This window comes from Xenopus laevis, chromosome 3L, assembly GCF_017654675.1.
Source record: "Xenopus laevis strain J_2021 chromosome 3L, Xenopus_laevis_v10.1, whole genome shotgun sequence".
NCBI lineage: Eukaryota > Metazoa > Chordata > Amphibia > Anura > Pipidae > Xenopus > Xenopus laevis.
Window position 1 is genome coordinate 37,714,201 of NC_054375.1, and position 21,336 is coordinate 37,735,536.

A 21,336-nucleotide genomic window follows, 5' to 3' on the forward strand; every position below is an offset into this window, starting at 1 on the left:
TTGCATTTATCAACACTGAACCTCATTTGCCAGTTTGCTGCTCAGTTTTCCAATTTACTGTATATACTCGAGTATAAGCCGACCCGAGTATAAGCCGAGGTACCTAATTTTACCTACGAAAACTGGGAAAACTTATTGACTCTAGTATAAGCCTAGACACAACTACAGCCCTGTCTCCCAGCAGCGCACATTCTGCCAAAGCGACCCCCCCAGCGATCAACCGGACTTCTTTGCAAAGTTGATGGTGACAGAAAATTGCCAAACGGATTATTGTGTGCATTGTCCCACTGTCCCACTGCCATGTGCAGAGGGTGCTGTGTGATTTTGCCATCACTGTTAACCAACAGAGGGCACTCTGTGATATTGCCATCACTGTTAATCCTTCATATAACCAACAGGGCGCTGTGTAATATTGCAGTCACTGTTATTCTTTCATATAACCAACAGAGGGTGCTGTGTGATATTGCAGTCACTGTTATCCTTTCATATAACCAACAGAGGGCGCACTGTTATTCTTTCATATAACCAACAGATGGCGCTGTGTGATATTGCAGTCACTGTTATTCTTTCATATAACCAACAGAGGGCGCACTGTTATTCTTTCATATAACCAAAAGAGGGCATTGTGGGATATTGCAGTCTCTCCCCAAGTGAACTGTTGGTATAGGAATGATTAAAAGTGACTGCAATCTCAGCTACTGCCTGCTGACCCGAGTATAAGCCGAGGTAGACTTTTTCAGCACATTTTGGATGCTGAAAAACTCAGCTTATACTCGAGTATAGTCAAATCACTCTGCAGCATCCTGCATCGAACATATAGTTTTGCACAATTTAATAGCATCAGCAAAACTACAAATAGTACTTTCAATACCCACTTCCAGACCATTAATAAACAAGTTAAACCAGGGGCGATTTTGGGGCTGCTGCTGCCTGAGGCGGCAGCCGAGATGCCGCCCCCCTCTCCTGCTCCATGCTTAAAAAAGCATTGTCGTAACGGGTCAAAGAGGGGCAGCATCACTAGTACATTGAGTGCAATAGCGCTGTCTGCAGTAGCGGAGCTAAACTTCCGGGTTAATACCCAGAAGTTTGGCTCTTAGTATTACAAGAGGCGGCATTTTGCCTCCCCTTGCAACTGGCCGCTCGCTGCCGTCTGAGACACGACTGTCAGATGAAGAGACAACATGCAGCACACAGCAACAACATCCAAAATTTACAGCCCAGTCATATTTCACTGCACCAGATCTCCACAATGCTAAATATATCATGATTTTTTGTTCATGCCCAGCATATTCAACACCCCAATTTCCCCACAAACCCACCCCTTAACAGCCAATGAATTAGACCTTTGTGGGCCCAACTAGATTCCCCTTCTGGAATAGGATGTATAGATTATATATATTATCTATATATTATATATTGAATTATCCTATATTTTTGTTTACCTGGATCATAGTATAACCCAATTACTCTAAACCATGAATATTTAGTAATGAAACAAATGAAAAAACCATAAAAAGTATAAATACAAAACTTCACTATCTAAAAGCTGTTGTAGTCACATGCTGTTGAAGTCAGTGGAAGCGGGTCTTTTTTAAATAGAAACGCTTTTTTTTCTTTGTGCATTTAGAAGTTTTTAGCCCTTTCATTCATACAAAAATTGTTTTGTGATTCTCATGTTTTTCATGGATATTTTCAGTCATACTTTTTATTAAAGGTTGTTTTAATAAATTACTTGGCCTTCGTGTTAATAAATGGGCCTCTAAATAAACCTAATAGGTTTGTTTTGCCACCAAAATGGATTCATGCAACTTAGTTACCATCAAGTACCAGCTACTCTTATTATTACAGAGGAAATGGAAATCACTGAAAAGAAATACAATTACTTGCTTAAAATTGACTGTGGGAAATAGTCTGTAATTGGAAACTTTCTGTGTTTCAGGTTTTTGAAAAATGTATCTCATATCTCAAATTGTAGCTAAAGTTACAGAGCAAATGATAATAAAGGATGCACAAGATATAATAGACTTTTACTGTTTTTGAAATTGGAGTTTGGCAGTTGAGGAGAACTGGCAGTGCAGGTTAGAAGTTGGGACTAACATGGATTTGGGACTCATATTTTTTTTTTTAATGGTTACATTTACCACCTGGGTCTTACTGCCATTCTTCATTTACTGATATGCCAGTCATTGTTCTGCTGTGACAATAACTACTAATATTCTTTTTCAGTTTGAAAGATTAGAACAATTGCTCATATTTTTCACAATTCTGGCAAAATATGTTGCGCTTATCAAGTTTTGCATACAGGTATGTGTCACAATGGCACTGTTTATTCACTTCTCTTTTTGTCCATATAGATCTGTGTGCAGGGCCACAATCAGGGGGAAGATGGGGGGGTTGTTGTCAGAGTGTATTTAAAGTTTTTACATCCCTTTAATGTAAAAATATTATGTTGAAGTCTTATTCTCCTCTGTTACATAGTTAAATTGGGTTGAAAAAAGACAAAGTCCACCAAGATCAACCCCTCCAAATGAGAACCCAGCATCTATACACACCCCCCTCCCTACTTTTAATTAAATTCAATATACCCATACCTATACTAACTATAGAGCATAGTATCACAATAGCCTTTGATATTATGTCTGTCCAAAAAATCATCCAAGCCATTCTTAAAGGCATTAACTGAATCAGCCATCACAATATCACCCGGCAGTGCATTCCACAAATAGGGATGTCGCGGACTGTTCTGCGGCGAACTTGTTCGCGCGAACATCGGCTGTTCGCGTCCGCCGCAAGTTCGCGAACGTCGCGCGACGTTCGCCAATAGGCGTTCGCGTCAAAATCATTCGACCATTCGGTCGCTAAAATCGAACGATTTTCGTTCGATTCGAATGAAAATCGTTCGATCGAACGATTAAAATCCTTCGATCGTTCGAAACGAACGATTTTCGGATGTTCGAAGTTCGCGAACTGTTCGCGAACTGTTCGCATTTTTTGCCGGTGTTCGCGAACACATTATCGGCGGTTCGCTACATCCCTATCCACAAACTCACTGTCCTGACTGTGAAGAACCACCTACGTTGCTTCAAATTAAAGTTCTTTTCTTCTAGTCTAAAGGGGTGGCCTCTGGTACGGTGATCCACTTTATGGGTAAAAAGGTCCCCTGCTATTTGTCTATAATGTCCTCTAATGTACTTGTAAAGTGTAATCATGTCCCCTCGCAAGCGCCTTTTTTCCAGAGAAAACAACCCCAACTTTGACAGTCTACCCTCATAATTTAAGTCTTCCATCCCTCTAACCAATTTAGTTGCACTTAGTCTCTGCACTCTCTCCAGCTCATTTATATCCCTCTTAAGGACTGGAGTCCAAAACTGCACTTCATACTCCAGATGAGGCCTTACCAGGGACCTATAAAGAGGCATAATTATGTTTTCATCCCTTGAGTTAATGCCCTTTTTTATGCAAGACAGAGCTTTATTTGCTTTAGTAGCCACAGAATGGCACTGCCCAGAATTAGACAACGTGTTATCTACAAAGACCCCTAGATCCTTCTCATTTAAGGAAACTCCCAACACACTGCCATTTAGTGTATAACTTGCATTTATATTATTTTTGCCAAAGTGCATAACCTTGCATTTATCAACATTGAACCTCATTTTCCAGTTTGCTGCCCAGTTTTCCAATTTAGACAAATCACTCTGCAAAGTGGCAGCATCCTGCATGGAACCTATAGTTCTGCACAATTTAGTATCATCTGCAAAATTAGAAACAGTACTTTCAATGCCCACCTCCAGGTCATTAATAAAAAAATTGAAAAGCAAGGGACCTAGTACAGAGCCCTGCGGTACTCCACTAACAACACTGGTCCAATTAGAAAATGTTCCATTTACCACCACTCTCTGTAGTCTATCTTTTAGCCAGTTCTCTATCCAGGTACAAATACTATGTTCCAGGCCAACATTCCTTAATTTAACCAGTAACCTTTTGTACGGCACTGTATCAAATGCTTTAGCAAAGTCTAAGTAAATCACATCCACTGCCATCCCAGAATCAAGGTCTCTACTTACCATCTCATAAAAAGAAATTAAGTTAGTCTGGCAAGATCTATTACGCATAAAACCATGCTGGCACAAACTCATAGTATTATGATTTGCTATGAAGTCCAGTATCTTATCCTTTATTAACCCTTCGAAAAGCTTTCTTACCACTGACGTCAGACTAACTGGCCCATAGTTTTGAGGCTGAGAACGGGATCCTTTTTTGAATAGAGGCACCACATTAGCAATTCGCCAGTCTCTCTGCACTATGCCAGATCTCAATGAATCCTGAAAAATTAAGTAAAGAGGTTTGGCAATCACAGAGCTAAGCTCGCTAATTACCCTGGGATGAATACCATCTGGCCCCGGACCTTTGTTAATCTTAACATGTCTCTTTTGAATTTCTTCATGTGTGAACCATGCATCATTAGTTGTATTACTAGAATTGGGACTATTAAGAAGGAAACCTTCACTTAATGGTTCCTCATTCGTGTAGACAGATGAAAAATATGAGTTCAGAATTCGCACTTTTATTTTGTTTTCATCAACCAGCTGACCCCCCTCTGATAGTAAGGGTCCCACCCCTTCCTGCTTAATTTTTTTACTATTAACATATTTAAAAAATAATTTTGGACTTTTTTTACTGCTTGCTGCAGTATCCTTTTCTATATCAATTTTAGCTTGCCTTATAGCTTCTTTGCATGATTTATTGGCCTCCTTGTACCTTATAAATGTTTTGGCTGTCCCAGCTAACTTGAAAGCCTTAAAAGCACGTCTTTTCTTACCCACCTCAACACCAACGCTTCTATTGAACTAAAAAGGTTTTGCTTTGCAACGACGTTCCTTGCTTACAAGTGGAATATACTGACAAGTATATTTATTAAGCAGCATTTTAAAGGCTTCCCATTTTTGTTCTGTGTTTAACCCTGTGAAAAGCATTTCCCACTTAATATGTTGCAGAGATGCCCTTATACTGTCAAAGTTTGCACGTCTGAAATTTATTGTTTTAGTTACTCCCTTATAGAATTGCTTCTGCGACAGAATCTCAAAGGAGACCATGTTATGATCACTATTCCCTAAATGCTCACCCACACAAATGTTAGAGATGAGTTCAGTATTGTTAGTTATTACAAGGTCCAAAAGAGTTATTACTAGTAGGTTCTTGAACGAACTGGAATAAAAAGTTGTCATTCAGCATATTTACAAACCTACTAGCTTTTTCTGTCTTAGCAACCCCATTACCCCAGTCAATGTCTGGATAATTGAAGTCACCCATAGCAACAACTTGACCCAGCTGTGAAGCCTCTTGTATCTGCAAGAGTAGCTGGGCTTCATACTCGACACTTATACGAGGTGGTTTATAGCATACACCAATGATAATTCTTTTTGTTACCTTTTGCCCAGTCAAAATCTCTACCCAGAGTGATTCTACACCCTCACCAGTGCCAGCTATTGTTATTTCTTTAGCACATGGCTTTAATTCAGGCTTTACATACAAACACACTCCTCCACCCTTTTTAATCCCTCTGTCCCTCCTAAAAAGGGTGTAACCATTTAAATTCACAATCCAGTCACATGTTTCATCCCACCAGGTCTCAGTGATACCAATTATATCATAATTTTTAGAGCATGCAATAGGTCTCCCATTTTACCTGACAAACTCTGTGCATTTGCCAGCATGCAGCGGAGGTTACTACTCTGTGGTGCAGAATGTTTTGTAAAACTGTATCGTTTTCTTTTTTGTCTTTAGATGTTTCTAGTTTGTTTGCTATTTTTGATGATACCACTTTAAAAAGTGAGGTAAGTAGGAAGCAAAACATACAAAAAAGGAAACTCATCTGTAGAAAGCTCACCAAAAGAAACACTGGGTTGAGGTACCAAGAGCACCAATTGGACATTCAGACCCATAGCGTAAAAATAAAAGTTTATTCACATAACATGTAGTGCCAGTAGGGATGATACTTACTGGAGTATTCTCTTCCATCCGTAATAAAGTTTGGGCTGCCTACTGTAGAAAGCTGAAAAGTGTAATGGGGGAGTTTTTTTCTTTAGCTAGTTATAACTTATACTGTATGTGTCATTTTACCTTGTGTTATTAAATATTAAGTTGTTTCTTTATGTTTTTTAGGCAGCGTGTTTAAGAAGACATTTTCATTCTTACACAAGGGGCACCCTGCTCAGTGGCTTTTTTTGGATTCAACACAACATGTTGTTGTCTTTTAACATGTAGCAAAGTTATATTGAAAGTTATATTGAATTGTTGTAGTGCGGGCAGTGTCGGACTGGCCCACCGGGAGACCGGGAGAAATCCCGGTGGGCCCCAGGTCCTTGTGGGCCCCTGCGGGCACTCGCTACTTCATTTCTTTGCAGGTAGTTAGATCGTGCGCCCCAGTTTCGCGCAAGTATATAGTAGCTATGTGGGCCCCCCCTCAAACTTAATGGGCCCGCCCCACTCCCTACTTCACCAGGCACATAGTGCTTTAATTGGAAATGCTGCCCCGCTGTTCCTGCTACTGTCCGGTTGTGTATGTTATCTGCTGTCCGACCTGATGTCAGACTCTGCACGTGGAGGGAATCTGAGAGAGGCGAGTTGAGAAGGGAGCGTCTGCGGATTACAGCGAGTGGCTGCCTGTGCTGATTTATCTTCTGGGCCGGTTGGGGCTGCATGCTCGCGCTCACTGTGTTCCTTCTAAACTGGCTCCTCTGCTACATTACCGGTGAGCAAATTATCCTGGGGGGTGGAGGAATGGGGGATGTGCTGTCTGTGCAAAAGATCTGGAGGGGTGCTGCTGTCAGAACAAGTGATCCTGGGGGAGGGCAAACAATCCAGCACCAAAATGTAATTTTACATTTAACCCCTGAGGACTCTTAGATTCTTTGCCCCTTTAAGTTTGCTGCTCTACTTTTACTGCCTGTTTCCATGCTCCTTTGTAGTTGCTGCATCTCTCCATCTCTCCTGGTTGAGTTATAAGTTATTTTACTGCAACTGGTGTGCTTACAATGAATTAAAAATTGATTAAATAAATAAAATGTTCACTGAATTTTTACTTGATTGATTGTTAGTGTAACATGAATTTTTAGTTGATTAATAAATAACAAGTTGATTAAATGGAATGGAGTACTGTTTTTTTTAAACTGTGTATAATTGTGTATATATCTATATATATTTAGACATATAGCTATGATAATGTTTACCTACTGTGGACTGCTTTTATTGCCCCTTCACATTCCCATCAGTCCCTGCCCAAGTGATCTTACAAATTTTCTACAGTAAGTACATACATGCAAAATATTAACAACATTGAAAGGAACATTGCAAATAATTTAATTTATTTTGTGTTTTTTTTTTTATAGATGATTAAAAGTTAAGTGATTAACAATTATACTGTATGTGCTGTGATTTAACATCTTTCTTTAATATTGTTGCTTTTTTGGTATTTAATAGTTATTGCAACTTAATGTTATTTAATAGTATACAAATGAGAATATTTACTTTCGTATGCATTGCCTTTATTTTCCCTTGTGGGCTTTTGTGTGTAAATTGGGGGGCCCTTCAGATCAGGTTCTCTGGTGGGCCCCAGGTGCCCCAGTCCGACACTGAGTGCGGGACACCCTCACTGGAAGCAGATGTAACAGTTGCAAAAGCTCATGGCAAATCATTTCACTGCAAAAACCCCATTTGAAACACCCATCAACATTGTTCAGGGGGAGCAAACTCTTTGGTTGTGTTATACACCAAAATTGCTTGATTATTCTTTGCCAAAAAAGACTGTTCTCAGTGAACCTGGCCAGAGCAGTACACTAGTGATGTGAAGATTTACAAAAAGTTAACCCATACATACCCGACCTTAACCCACCCATTTTTTTTCCCCCAAACCTAACCTGCCCGTTTATTACCCGCCCGACCCTAACAAACCTCCATATTTATTTGCCTGCATCTGCCATGCCCCACAGGGAAAGCCTGGAGGCGGAAGTGGGTCACAGTAAAGTTACAGATGGGATTGGCGCATTAAAACAGTTTACCAGTTGGAGGGGTGCCTGAATGTTGGCACGTTATATGATATATTTTGGGAGTGCCCCTGTATACAGCCGTTTTGTTTGGAGGTTAAAAAATTGCTAGATTGTCTGATGCACGGAGATCCTCCCTTAGAGGTTACTACCTTCTTGTTGGGGAAGCCCTTTGAGAACCAACCTAGACATACTCAGAAATTGCTTAAAGGAATAGTTCAGTATGAAAATAAAAACTGGGTAAATAGATAGGCTGTGCAAAATAAAAAATGTTTCTAATATAGTTAGTTAGCCAAAAATGTAATATATAAAGGCTGGTGTGAACAGATGTCTAATAAAACAGCCAGAATCCAACTTCCTGCTTTTCAGCTCTATAACTCTGAGTTAGTCAGCGACTTGAAGGGGGGCCACATGGTACATTTCTGTTCAGTGAGTTTGCAATTGACCCTCAGCATTCAGCTCAGATTCAAAAGCAACAGATATGACCCATGTGGCCCCCCTTCAAGTCTCTGATTGGTTACTGCCTGGTAACCAGGGTAACCAGTCAGTGTAAACCAAGAGAGCTGAAAAGCAGGAAGTAGTGTCCTGACTGACTTGTTATACATCAAATTACTCCAGCCTTTATACATTACATTTTTGGCTAACTAATTATATTAGAAACATGTTTTATTTTGCACAGGCTATCTATTTACCCAGTTTTTATTTTTACACTGAACAATTCCTTTAACCAGGTATTGACAGTGATACGTATTTCTATAGCATCTAAATGGAAGTCATCGGCTATCCCCTCTTGGTTAGAAATTAATAGCAGAATTGAAAGCAACAGAAGGTTTGAACATTCTATTGCTTTGTTGCAAAACAAACTACCTCAGTTTTTGAAAATATGGTCGCCCTGGGACCTCCGCCACCTTTAATTTTGGTTAAGTCCACGGTCTATAAACCTGGGAAGAGTTGAGGGCACCTACTAGAGGACGTTTACTACTCTATCCTTAGTCTCTCTGGGTTAATGGGCACTAAGTCATTTGGCGTCGAGTCTAACCTCAGTTCTGTTTACTTCAGCTCCTATGTCTTGTTGTATTTGATTCTTTTTTGTTGATAATATACTTTGATTTTATTATTTCTACTTCCATGGCTCACAATTCGCAATTGCAGAATTCTTTGTCTTCGGCTACAGGGTATGTTATACGTGTATGAAAGGCCGATGCCAATTTTGAATGTGAACTGCAATATATCCCTGATACTTTTATCTTGTCTGTAAATGCAATTTTGCTACTCTTTACAAAGTAAATAAAAAATTTAAGTTACAAAAAAAAAAAACAGTTTACCAAATATGGGCATTTGTTGTAATAAATGAGAGCAGAATGTTATTTGTTCAATAAAACATTTTCTTAATTGTTTGCATCAAAAACTGTCCTCATAGACTATGAATCAAACAAACAAGTAATTGGGATGGGGAGGGGTAACGAGGAAAGGTTGGGAATAAGAGTGTTGGAGCTAAGCCCCATTATCAGTGTTACAGGTTATTAGATAGATATTACATCTGTTAGCAACTGAGCTCCATTGAATTCTTAACACAGTCCCCTACATTTAGGGTTGCCACCTTTTTTGTTTGGGGAAACCGGGCAGCTGGTGTGCTGCTCATGTTGGGGGGTGGGCTGGTTTACAACGGGAGTGGGGCAGTGGTGTCAGGGTGGGGCATATTACATCAGGGAGGGGGTGGGTGATGTAAGAGGTGTACAGATTTGTCCCCTAGTTTTGCTTCCACAACTTTTTTTTTTTAAAAGGTTTTTATTTTGCATTTTCAAACAATAAACAAACAAACAAATATTGTATTATGCATGGTTCCATATTGTAAACATATCACACAGTATATCAGCATTTGAAATATTTGAATCCTGTACATTTGTATATACTTTAATTTTGGTATAATTCTGGATCCATTGCCCCTAGGGCACTTAAGTAGGTGATATAGATATAAATGCCATTGATATCTTGCCATCTCTAACATTAAGGCTCCTCTGTGGCGTCCAGCCAGTCCCGCCACACCAGATCATATTTCTGAGGGCATTCTCTTGCAGTATAGGTGAGTTGTATAAGGGGGAGTGTTGTTTTTAGCAAGTTCAACCAGCCATTAAATGTGGGTGGTTGGGGGGACATCCAATTCAGGAGAATACATTTCCTGGCATAGAACAGTAATGTACGAAAAATAATTCTCATGGCCGCCCTTGGGGTTACCTCATCTACTACACCAAGAATGCACACCTGAGGGGTTATCAGGTTGGGTAGTGTCGTTTTATCCTGAATATAGTTGAGAACCCGAGACCAGAAGGCTTGGATTCGGGGGCATGACCAGATGAGGTGTAGGTAAGACGCCTCTGAGGCCCTACACTTAGGACACTGTGGTGAGTTGAGTCTGTTCATACGAAACAGCCTATTTGGAGTTAAGTGGAGTCTATGTAGGATCTTGAACTGAATCAATCTATCTCTGGTCGAGACAAGATAGTCATAGGCCCTATCAGTTGCCTCCTCCCAATCCCCATCCTCCAGTCCTGGGATGTCTCTGCTCCAGGCTGCACCCGCTGTGTTAAATGGAGGCTTAATAGTAGCTAGGAGAAGCGAGTACAGCCTGGTAACAAGTTTCTTGGTGGTAGGGGCTCTCAGGGCTGATTCTATCTTGGATGTTGTAAGGTTCATAGCGTTCCCTTGAAATTGAGCATTGGTGGCCTGTCTAAGCTGGAAATAGGAGAACCAGGGGAGAGATTCCTGGGTTTGGACATGTTTAATTTCGGTCCTGGGGCATATCATTCCATCCTTAACCAAGTCCCCTAGTGTACGTAGGCCCCATTGTGGCCATATTTTGTACTCTGCTATATGTTGCAGATGTGGGAGGAAGGAATTTCCCCATAGGGGTAGATGAGGTGAAAGGAGGGGTAGTGCTAGATCGCAAACTTTAAGTGCTGCCACCCACGCTTTGTATGGAGTGAGTATAACTGTGTGGGTTGTGTAAAAATCAGAGGATTTGTGAAATGGGATATAAGAGAGTGACTCTATTGAGCTTGCCAAAGTGGCCTGTAGTGGGAAGTTCGGATTATATGGATCCAGATTAAGCCACCAATGTATATAGTAAATCTGGGCTGCCAGTGAGTAAAAGTACCAATGTGGGAGGCCCAATCCCCCTTCATTAACAGGAGCCCGCAGTTTGGCTCTAGCAAACCTGGGAGGCTTGTTAGCCCAGAGAAACGCTGTTTGGGCCATATCAATAGAGGTAAAGAAGGAACGGGGGATGGGAACAGGGGAATTGTGGAATATGTAAAGGAATTTGGGGAGAAATATCATTTTTAGAAGATTGATCCTGCCCCAGATGGAAATGGGTAGATTAGCCCATACTTTCAGTTTGTCTTTCATAGTGGAGAGGATTGTCTCAAGATTAGAAGGTATAAAGGCGTCTAACTTCCTATGTACCACAATGCCAAGGTATTTGAACGAGTCCACCCAGACCAGAGGGGTGGGAGGGAATAAGTCGGGGTCGATGTTGGTATCGATAAGAGAGTATGCTTGATTTTTCCCACTTGATTTTTTTAGCCCTGAAAATTGTCCAAAGTGATCCACTATACTCAGGACCGCCTGAAGGAAGTCACCTGGGTTATCCAGATACAACAGTATGTTGTCCGCATAGAGAGAGATTCGTTCTTCCACTCTCCCCAGGCGGAGTCCTGTGATGTTGTTTGCCTGGCGGACCAGGACTGCCAGAGGTTCCACTGCCTAGGCAAAAAGGAATGGTGATAATGGGCATCCCTGTCGGGTGCCCCTATACAGGTTAAATACAGCTGATAGGTAGCCATTGGCGCTGACTCTCACTACCGGTTGTTGGTATAATAGTTTCACCCATTTAATGAATTGGTCCCCCAAGCCAAATATCCTCAAGATTTCCCAAAGGTATGGCCATTCTATAGAGTCAAACGCCTTAGCCGCATCCAGTGACACTACTACACGGGAGCCATGATTACTATGAGTTGCTTACAAATTTGTAAATAGCCTTCGGATATTTACATTGGTAGATCTATTGGGCATAAATCCAGTTTGGTCTGGTTCCACTATTTCCTCTATAGTTTGCTTTAGTCTGTTGGCCAGGACTTTAGCAAACACCTTGGCATCTGTGTTCAGCAGGGAGATACGTCGATAGGACTCGCATTTAAGAGGGTCCTTCCCTTCTTTCGGGATGACCACGATCACTGCCTCATTGAAGGAGGGTGGGAGGTTGTCTTCCTCAGTGGCATGTATTATAGTCTTGTGTAACCAGGGGGAGAGGATTTCACTGGAGGTTTTGTACCAGTCCGATGGAAGGCCATCAGGAACGGGTGTTTTGTTGGATTGAAGGGAGGCTATTGCATCTTGCACTTCTACTAAGGTAATAGGGGCATTAAGGAGGGCATTTTCATGTGGTGACACTTGGGGGAATCGGATATCATCAAGATAGTTTGTTAATTGTTCTGATGAGTAGTTGACTTTGGTGGCATACAAAGTTTGGTAGTAAGTTGCAAAAGCATCAGCTATCTGAGAGGGGTTTGTTACTATGTTGCCTGAAGGGGAGGTGATTTTGGGGATAGTGTTGGATGGAGTTTGGGATTTAGAGAGATATGCTAGAATTTTCCATTCTTCTCCCCTTTATCAAATGTTCTTTGGGAAGCATACAGCAATCTCTTTTGAGTCATTTTGACTCTAGTTTCTTCTAGTGCGATTTGTGCAGCCCTAAAGCATGGAGTGTATCTGGTCCTACATTTTTACTATAATTCTCTTCTGCCTCAGTCAGTATTTTCTGTTTTTCTTCCAGTACCTGAGCGGCTTCTTTCCTAGCTCCTTTAATTGCTGAGTTAAGTGCTCCCCTCAGTGTGGCTTTACCTGCTTCCCACACAGTCCCCAGGGTTGCCGTTCCAGGATTAAGGTTCCAAAATTCTATGAGGGCTGCCTCATTTGCTTCCTTAATGTTAGTTTGCGTTAACCAAATTGGGCTAAGACGCCAGAGACGTTCTCTGGGTCCTGGGATAAGGTCTAGTTTTACCAGTAAAGGGGAATGATCAGAAACAGCTCTAGGTAAGTATTCCACGAGTTCACCCAGGGCAGCAGTTCTGCAGAGGCAAGGGCAAGGTCAATACGGGATAAGGTGTTATAGGTAGCTGAGAAACAAGAGAATACACTTGTATCAGGATTTCTCCAGCGCCAGAGATCCGTGAGGTTCATGGCCTGGGTCCAGAGAGAAAGTCTAGAGGTGGTTTGGGGGCTTGGGGTCAACCTATCTAGCGAGGGGTTCAGTAATGCGTTGTAATCCCCCATAAGGAGCAATGGTGCTGGTGGAAAGTTTGCTAGTTTACTCATTATATTATCCAATAATGTACTATCAAAGGGGGGGAGGCATGTACACATTAGCTATGGTTATCAATTGATTGGATATCATACACCCCATAAGTACATATCTTCCATAGTGATCGGTAGCGATATCTAGCAATTCAAATTGTATACCTTTGCGAACCAGAATGGAGGTACCCCATGAGTAGAAAAGGTGGCATGATATGTATGTGCGACCCACGGCTTCTTAAGTGTCATCAATCGTTGACCCACCAGGTGTGTTTCCTGTAGGAGAAGAACATCAGGCGCGTACTTCTTGACATAGTCAAACATTAAGGCTCTCTTGAATTTAGAATTCAGCCCCCTGATGTTCCAGGAAAGAAACTTAAGTGGGCCCCCCATGTTTAACATTTGTGAATTCTATCGTACAGGTAGTCTGGTTAAAAAAATACATAACAGTACCATTTTTCAAATGTCGAAGCAGGAACCATAGGAACCAAGAATTAACAACATAACAACAACATCCCATAAAACCCTTCCCTCCCAACCTGACCCAGTAACTTGGCAGGTATTGTTCCCAAAACATTGTAACTGGGGGAGTGGTTATCCAAGGACAGATAACTTTTAAACTAGATAAGACAGGGGTAAAGTGTGAGTCTCCGTGATACCTAAAAAATATAGTCATAACAGGTTGATCCTTAGTTTCGCTGCGGCAGCAGGACCTGACTCGAATAACAGAATATTCTGTGTAGAGTCCTTTGTAGTTAGGTGTTCCTTTGGAAGTGAAACACCAGTGTCACCAAAATTCCAGAAGTACAGCAGAAAGAGGCCTTTCATAGCAACTCCATATTCATGTCCTCTGGTGCCCCAGCCCCTGTATGGGAGAGCGGTCATCCATATGTTTCTGGGTACTAAACATAGGTGGATGCTGTCATCATTCCTCCCTTATCTGGAGGTGTGGGGCTTAGGGCATATTCTTGAACAAACAGTATCAGGCTACATTTAAGTATAATAATTGAAAGAAAGGTGCTGCTGTTATATCGCTCTCTGTTAAGGGGTCACTTACACAGGTGTTATTCGGTAGGGGATGCAGAGGATGTAATAGTGCCCAGTTAGTAGTATTTGCAGTGTGCATAATTCCCCAAATCAGGAAACCAAGGGAGTCCTGGGCTGACCCAACAATGGGAGTTTCCACACCAGTGAGAGAGACAACATTAGTAGGTGGGTTGCGGTAAGCATAGGGTCTTAACCATATGTATTAGTCTATGGTGACTGGATGAATCAGGAGAGCATAAATACAAGTAGTCTCACCTGCTGCAGCGCCTTCCTTTGGACACCAGCTTAGTTGGGGCGATTAGGGCTGCCTCTGGGGGATGGATTTCCCCGTGCATCCAGCCAGTCATTTAACTCTTGAGCTGAGGTGAAAAACATGGCTCTATCACCGGCTTGAACCCTCAGCTTGGCCGGATAAAGCATGCCATATTTCAAATTAGCCTCTTGCAGGCGGCGCTTGGCTGCTGTGAAGGTGCCCCATTGCCTCTGAAGTTCTACCGAGTAGTCTAGGAAGATGGATACTTTTTTCCCCTTCCACCATGATGTCTGGGCTTTGTCTGGTAGCCTGTAGAATGGCATCCCGGTCTCTGAAGTTCAGCAGTCGAATTAGAAAGGGTCTGAGTGGTGCAGCTGGAGGAGGACTCCAGTCTGGCACACGATGGGCTCTTTCGACCGCATAGAAGGATGAGAAGGTGGCTGTGGGGATAGTGTCCCTCAGCCATTTTTCCGCAAAGGCTACTGGATCATTCCCTTCCGCTCTCTCAGGGAGCCTCACAATACGCACATTATTGCGTCTCTGCCGGTTCTCATAGTCGTCCAGCTTATCGGTGCAAACTTTGAGTTTTGTTTCCATGCAAGCTATTGTTGAAGGGATTGGGGCGCAGGCATCTTCCAAACTCGAGACTCTGTTTTCTGTCTCATGCACCCTCTCACGCATATTGTGGAGGTCAGCCCAGAGCAGCGAGAGGTCAATTTTGACTTCCTCTATTTTGGTGGAAAGTGATGTCCTGCAGTCCGTAATAGCGTCTAGTAGCAGTTGAGTTGCCGCTTCTGGTTGCGGTGTTGGGGAGCTTGTAGTCGCCATCTGGCTGTCCTTCTGTGGGGAGCCAGTTAGGGAGGGTTGTCTGGCAAATTGCTCAAGTTTGGATGCTGCATCCGCCTTCAGTTTTTGTGTTTTGCTGCTTCTCATCTTAGGAAAAATAGCGTTTTATAATAGGTTCTGTGTTTATTGCAGGGGTAGGATCTCTGCAAAAGGATGTAGTCTGTGGTACACAGAGCTGTCACTGGGACCCTCTACATTTACTCAGTATTCCATATCTGTCCTGTCTCAGATGTCAATTTGGCCGGGCATAGGTTGGGCGTTGTAGGCAGTATTGTATCAGCAGGTATTATATATACTATACTGCCCCTTTATACAGGCTCTTTATTTCCTTTTAAATCTCCTGGCTATAAGGTTAGCAGTTTCCCCAAGGAGTCTGGTGTTATCTGGCCAATAGTCCCTCTGGGTTGCTGTGCAGTTCAATTTAGGTCCCAAGCTCCCTTCCTGCCAGTCTGGGTTGTAGCACAGGGCTAATATGGAGCAACATGTGCTAGAGGCTGCTGGAGCTGATGGCCTTGTTTGTGCCTTAGAGCTGAACACCTTGGCCCACAATCCTTTGCCAGCCCGTTTGTGTGGCCCCTGGGGTCCTATGGAGTCCCTTATCCCCTCTGCAGTACCTCTCAGCGCTGTCCTGTGCCACCAGCAGTACTCCTGTACCACTTCAAAAGAACCGTGCCGACGGTCACCCGCGGGCGGGCCTCGCAATTACGCGAGTCCCCGGCTTCAGGCCTTGCTAGGCCGCAACTCAAACTTCGGCCCAGATGTGGCAAGAAGGCTCGTTCCGGCCCGAAAAGTGCAGCGATGCCTCCTCCACACAGCCCAGACTCTGCTGGTATGTGCTGGGCCCCATATTCCAGGGGGGATTTACAATATTAAACCCAGGGCCCCGGGAGCACTTGATAGTGCGTCTTCACTTGTGCCTGGTCAGCCACGCCCCCCCCCCCCGCTTCCACAACTTTAGGGGACATTTTTAAGTTTCTCTTGGTCTAAATATATTAGTGTTGGTCTAAAAAAAAATTTCTCCAGGACCACATAAACTTTTGTTATCTGCCTCTGAATGTATCTAAATAATGATAAAAGCTTTCTGGTGGCAGGGCTGAGGGAGCGTGTGAATACCTCTTATCTTCCATTGATGTGCATGTACCAGTTGGCAAGGTCCCATGGCTAGGACAGCTCCCCACCCAAAAGCATCTTCGAGCAATATAAAAACCATGTTTACCCTTATATAAGCATAATTTCAATTGCAAATCCAAAACACACAGAAAATTCTAAAATCCCTAAACCTATATTTAGTCATCACCCTGAACTCAAATTGTTCAGCATATGTTATTACAAATAGTCTTTTGCACACACTCCTCCCAGCACCCATATACAAACTGTACTAGTGATATGTTGTACTAGGGGCAAACTGTACTAATGATATGCAGTACTAGGGACACACTCTACTCTAGTCAAAGAAAGGTTGGAGTGCAGGACAAATCCATGGCAGTAGTGAATATCCAAAATCACACTACATGTTTTGGACTAGGCTCTTTATCAAGTGTGATAACTAGAACACAATATACTTGGGGCAAACTATACTAGAGATATGCTCTACTATGGGCTCACTCTACTAGGGCAAACTTTATATGTGATGCACTGTACTAGGGCTCACTACACTAGGAGCACACTTTACTAGGGGCTCACTGTACTATGTGCACACTGTACTAGAGGCTCATTGTATTAAAGGCTCAATGTACTAGGAGCACACGGTACTGGAGGATCACTGTACTAGGTGTACACTGAACTAAGGCCGCACTATACTAGCAGCTCACTATTGCGTACTATTGGCACACTGTAGTAGCAACTCACTGTACTAGGGACACATGGTACTAGGGGCATACTAAACTAGGGGCTCACTGTATTAAGGGCACACTGTACTAGGGGCAAACTACTAGAGGCTCAATGTACTAGGTGCATTCTACAGTAAGGGCACACTATATTGTCATCTCACTGTACTATGGATAAACGGTACTGGGGACAAACTATACTAGTGACAAACTACCAGGGGACACTACTAGGGGCACACTCTACTAGGGGAAACTACTAGGGGCTATACTTTTGATACACTGTGCTAGGGGCTTACTACATTAGGGGCACACTTTACTAGGGGCTTACTGTACTAAGAGCACACTGTACTAGGGGCTCATTTACTAATGGCACACTGTACTACAGCACACTATATTAGGGGTATTCACTTTATAGGGATGCCATTTTACCCCATACCTGTTTAGCAGTATTAGTCCCTCCTGTAACGATCTCATGAATGGGAACCTTGTGAGGTGCCTTTGGATGCACAGGTGAACCCTGTTGGTTCCGGTTTTCACCAACACCCTTTATAATAACGCTTGAGCAGGAACAGATAAATGGAAGCCTAGCTTGGGCAGAGACAAAATGGCGATCAGGGCTTTTAAAACAAAGATTGGGGCCAAGATTTTCAAATTTGGTGCTCCCGAGTGACGTAATGACGCTCGGCGTAAAAATGCCCAGCATCAAGGAGCAGGGTCAATCCAGAAGTGTGCACCTGCTTGCAGAAGGAGACTAGGCGCGCTGGGAGGAAAGAGCCGGTTTAGATCTCCTGGCGCATCTTACACTTCCATTGTTGTGACTGCAAGTCCTTTTTTTGGGGTGCCAGCCATACAGGTAAAGAGTTTGTATGAATGGATAGCCATATTTGCCTGCAAGCGTGACTCACATGCCGAGTAGCTGATTTCATATAGGATGTTACACAAAATATCATTCTTTCAACATGATACATTCTCCTGATTGATGGTTTAATCTCGCTCCCATCTACTGAGAATGAAATAAAGAGCAATGGGGGGTAGAACTAATGTACAATCGGAATCTATGGCAATAATTCCCTGTGCATTTGACAAATACCAACAAAGTTGTGTTTTGACAACAGTACACTTTTAAAGGCCGCATGGTCTTGCACGTCCCTCGCAGCATGGTCCTAGTACAGAGTGCCCCTAGTACATTTATGGGATCTGTTATCCAGAAAGCTCCTAATTACGAAAAAGTCATCTCATATAGACTTTATTTTATCATAATAATCTATATTTTAAAAAAGGATTTCATTTTACTATGTAATAATAAAACAGAACCTTGTACTTGATCCCAACTAAGATATAATTAATCCTTATTGGAAGTAAAGCCAGCCTATTGGGTTTATTTAATGTTTACATGATTTTCTAGCAGACTAAAGATATGAAGATCCAAATTTTAAGAAAAAAATTTTACAGAAAGATCAGTTATCTGGAAAACCCCAGGTCCTAAGGATTCTGGATAACAGTGTACCTGTACAGTGTATCATTAGTATAGTGTATCCCCAGTACGGTTTGCCCCTAGTTTGCCCATTTTTCAAAAGAGCAAATAGATTTTGTTATATTCAATTTTGAAATCTGACATGGGTCTAGACATATTGTCAATTTCCCAGCTGCCTCCAGTCATGTGACTTGTGATCTGATAAACTTCAATCACTCTTTACTGCAAGTTGGAGTGTTATCACCCTCTCCCTCCCCCCCAGCAGCCAAACAAAAGAACAATGGGAAGGTAACCAGATAGCAGCTCCCTGACACAAGATAACAGCTCCCTGTAAGATCTAAGAGCAGCACTCAATAGTAAAAGCCAAGTCCCACTGAGACTGATTCAGTTACATTAAGTAGGAGAAATAACAGCATGCCAGAAAGCAATTCCATGAGTCACATGACTGGGGCAGTTGGGAAACTGACAAAATGTCCCATGTCAAATTTCCAAATTGAATATAAAAAATCTGTTTACTCTTTTGAGAATTGGATTTCAGTGCAGAATTCTGCTGGAGCGGCACTTTTAACTGATGTGTTTTGGAAAATACATGTTTTTCCATGACAGTATCCCTTTAAAGAGAAAAAAAATCTAAATGGCTGCTAAGTTCCTAACGAAAAATCGAACCAAAATCTAACTGATAAATATATTTTCCCAAAAAACAAGCCCCAAGTTTGCGTATTGCTCCAATGGCATTTTATCGCTTTGTTTTGTAAATAATTAGCAGGATTGTGTTCTTGATACTTTGGAAACTTGGAAGCAAACCTTTACACAAAATTAAATGACCTTAAAAAAAATTAAACCAGCTGTAAAATATCTCAGAATATCACTCTCTGTGTAATACTAAAAGTTAATTCAAAGGTGAGTAAAAAAAAAAAAAGTATTGCAGACATGCTTAGTGTATGGTATGCAGTTAAGGCATTTATCAGAAGCACTCTAAATAAGTTATTTGCCACAAAAAGAAACTGTAAACCAACAACCATTACATAACAAGAGTTAGCCAAAGGCGATGACAGGGCTGCTCAATGCACCTCTGAAGTATCTTCTGATGCAGCTTCAAGGAAAATATGTTTAACACTTGTGGGAGTTATCCTGGCAAAAACATTATTTTTCAAAGGTTAATATCTCTTAACATGGTGAAAAAGCAAGAAAACTTTTGGCCCTCATGGTCACAAGCCAGAATAGCCCTGCAATCATAGCTCTTAAAGACAACTCTGACCAACTACAAAGTGATCCCAACACAGCACAAATTATACTCTGGTAAATTTAACTTTTTACAAAGAACTGTACCCTTTTAAGATGGTGCCCAGCAAGAGGAAATTAGAAAATTCTTAGCCCTGCTCCAACTACCAATTCTAGCACAGGATCATAGGCTATTCCTAGACTTACCCAGACTGAGAAGATTACAATGGCCATCAATTCCTTCCCATAAGGAAAAACAACAGATGCAGATGACATCCTTATAGAATTATAAAAAATGCACACTAAAACCATAGCCCCCATATTGAAAAAAATATTTACTGTGGTACCCTCAATGTATGAGACTGCTATTGCTCTGCTAGGTACACCTGCTAAAGACCAACAACTAAGAGAGTCATACCGTTCAATTTCTCTTCAAACAGTGGACATAGACATACTAGCAAAAACAGAAACAAACAAAAGTCTCACCAAGGTCATGAATAACCTAGTATGGGGATGACCGAACAGGCTTTATAAAAAGGTAAAAAAGCTGCTCTAAACCTTGTAAGGCTGTTACTAAACATCTCCCTATGTCTCATTAATAGCCTCACCAGAGTGGCGGCAGCACTCAACACCACCAAAGCCTTCAACACAGTCTATAATGGCTCTAGTTATGGGATGTGACTTCCATCAATGATATAGGACAATTTATTCAGCATTTGTCAAATAATGCTAATAATGTGTGAATGCCTATACAACAAGCCCTTATAATTTAGCTAGGAGCACTAGGCTAGAGTCCTGCTCGGAACCAATTTCTATGACCCGACAACCCACAACCCGAATTGTGACCTGCATATTTACCCACTTTGATCTGCTACCCGACCTGGACCCGCAACTGCCTTATCCGCAACCTGACCCACAACCCGCCGACTACCATCAAAAAAGTGAAATTCCGCTCCAAAAAATTAGGGCAATCCCTGACAATGTTATGTCAAGCATTGGGGCACTCCCTGTGTGTATGACCCAGAACATTACATAAGCTGCACCTGACCTCATTACATTCTTTGCTGGTATGGCCTTTAGCACCACACAGAGCACACGCCTTGGCTTCACAGTTAATGGCCAAGTGTCAGTTTGACCCACACTTAAAACATTGGCAAGGTTGGCCTGGGTAAAAACAACCCCCCCTTTCTCTTCCTATGAAAAATTACTTAGGGAGGTGCCTGGGGACATTGTGATGGACCTCTAGTTTCATTTGGGCTTTCCATCCTCCCGCCG

At 42.1% G+C, this 21,336-nt stretch overlaps 1 long non-coding RNA gene across 1 annotated transcript; it reads left to right on the forward strand.

The window, feature by feature from the left end:
- Positions 1 to 1,487: 1,487 nt before the first annotated feature.
- On the forward strand, positions 1,488 to 7,133 carry LOC108710898. The gene is made up of 3 exons (XR_001934823.2): positions 1,488 to 2,304; positions 5,785 to 5,834; positions 6,163 to 7,133. It is a non-coding gene; the product is annotated as an uncharacterized LOC108710898 (long non-coding RNA).
- The last annotated feature ends 14,203 nt before the right edge of the window (positions 7,134 to 21,336 follow it).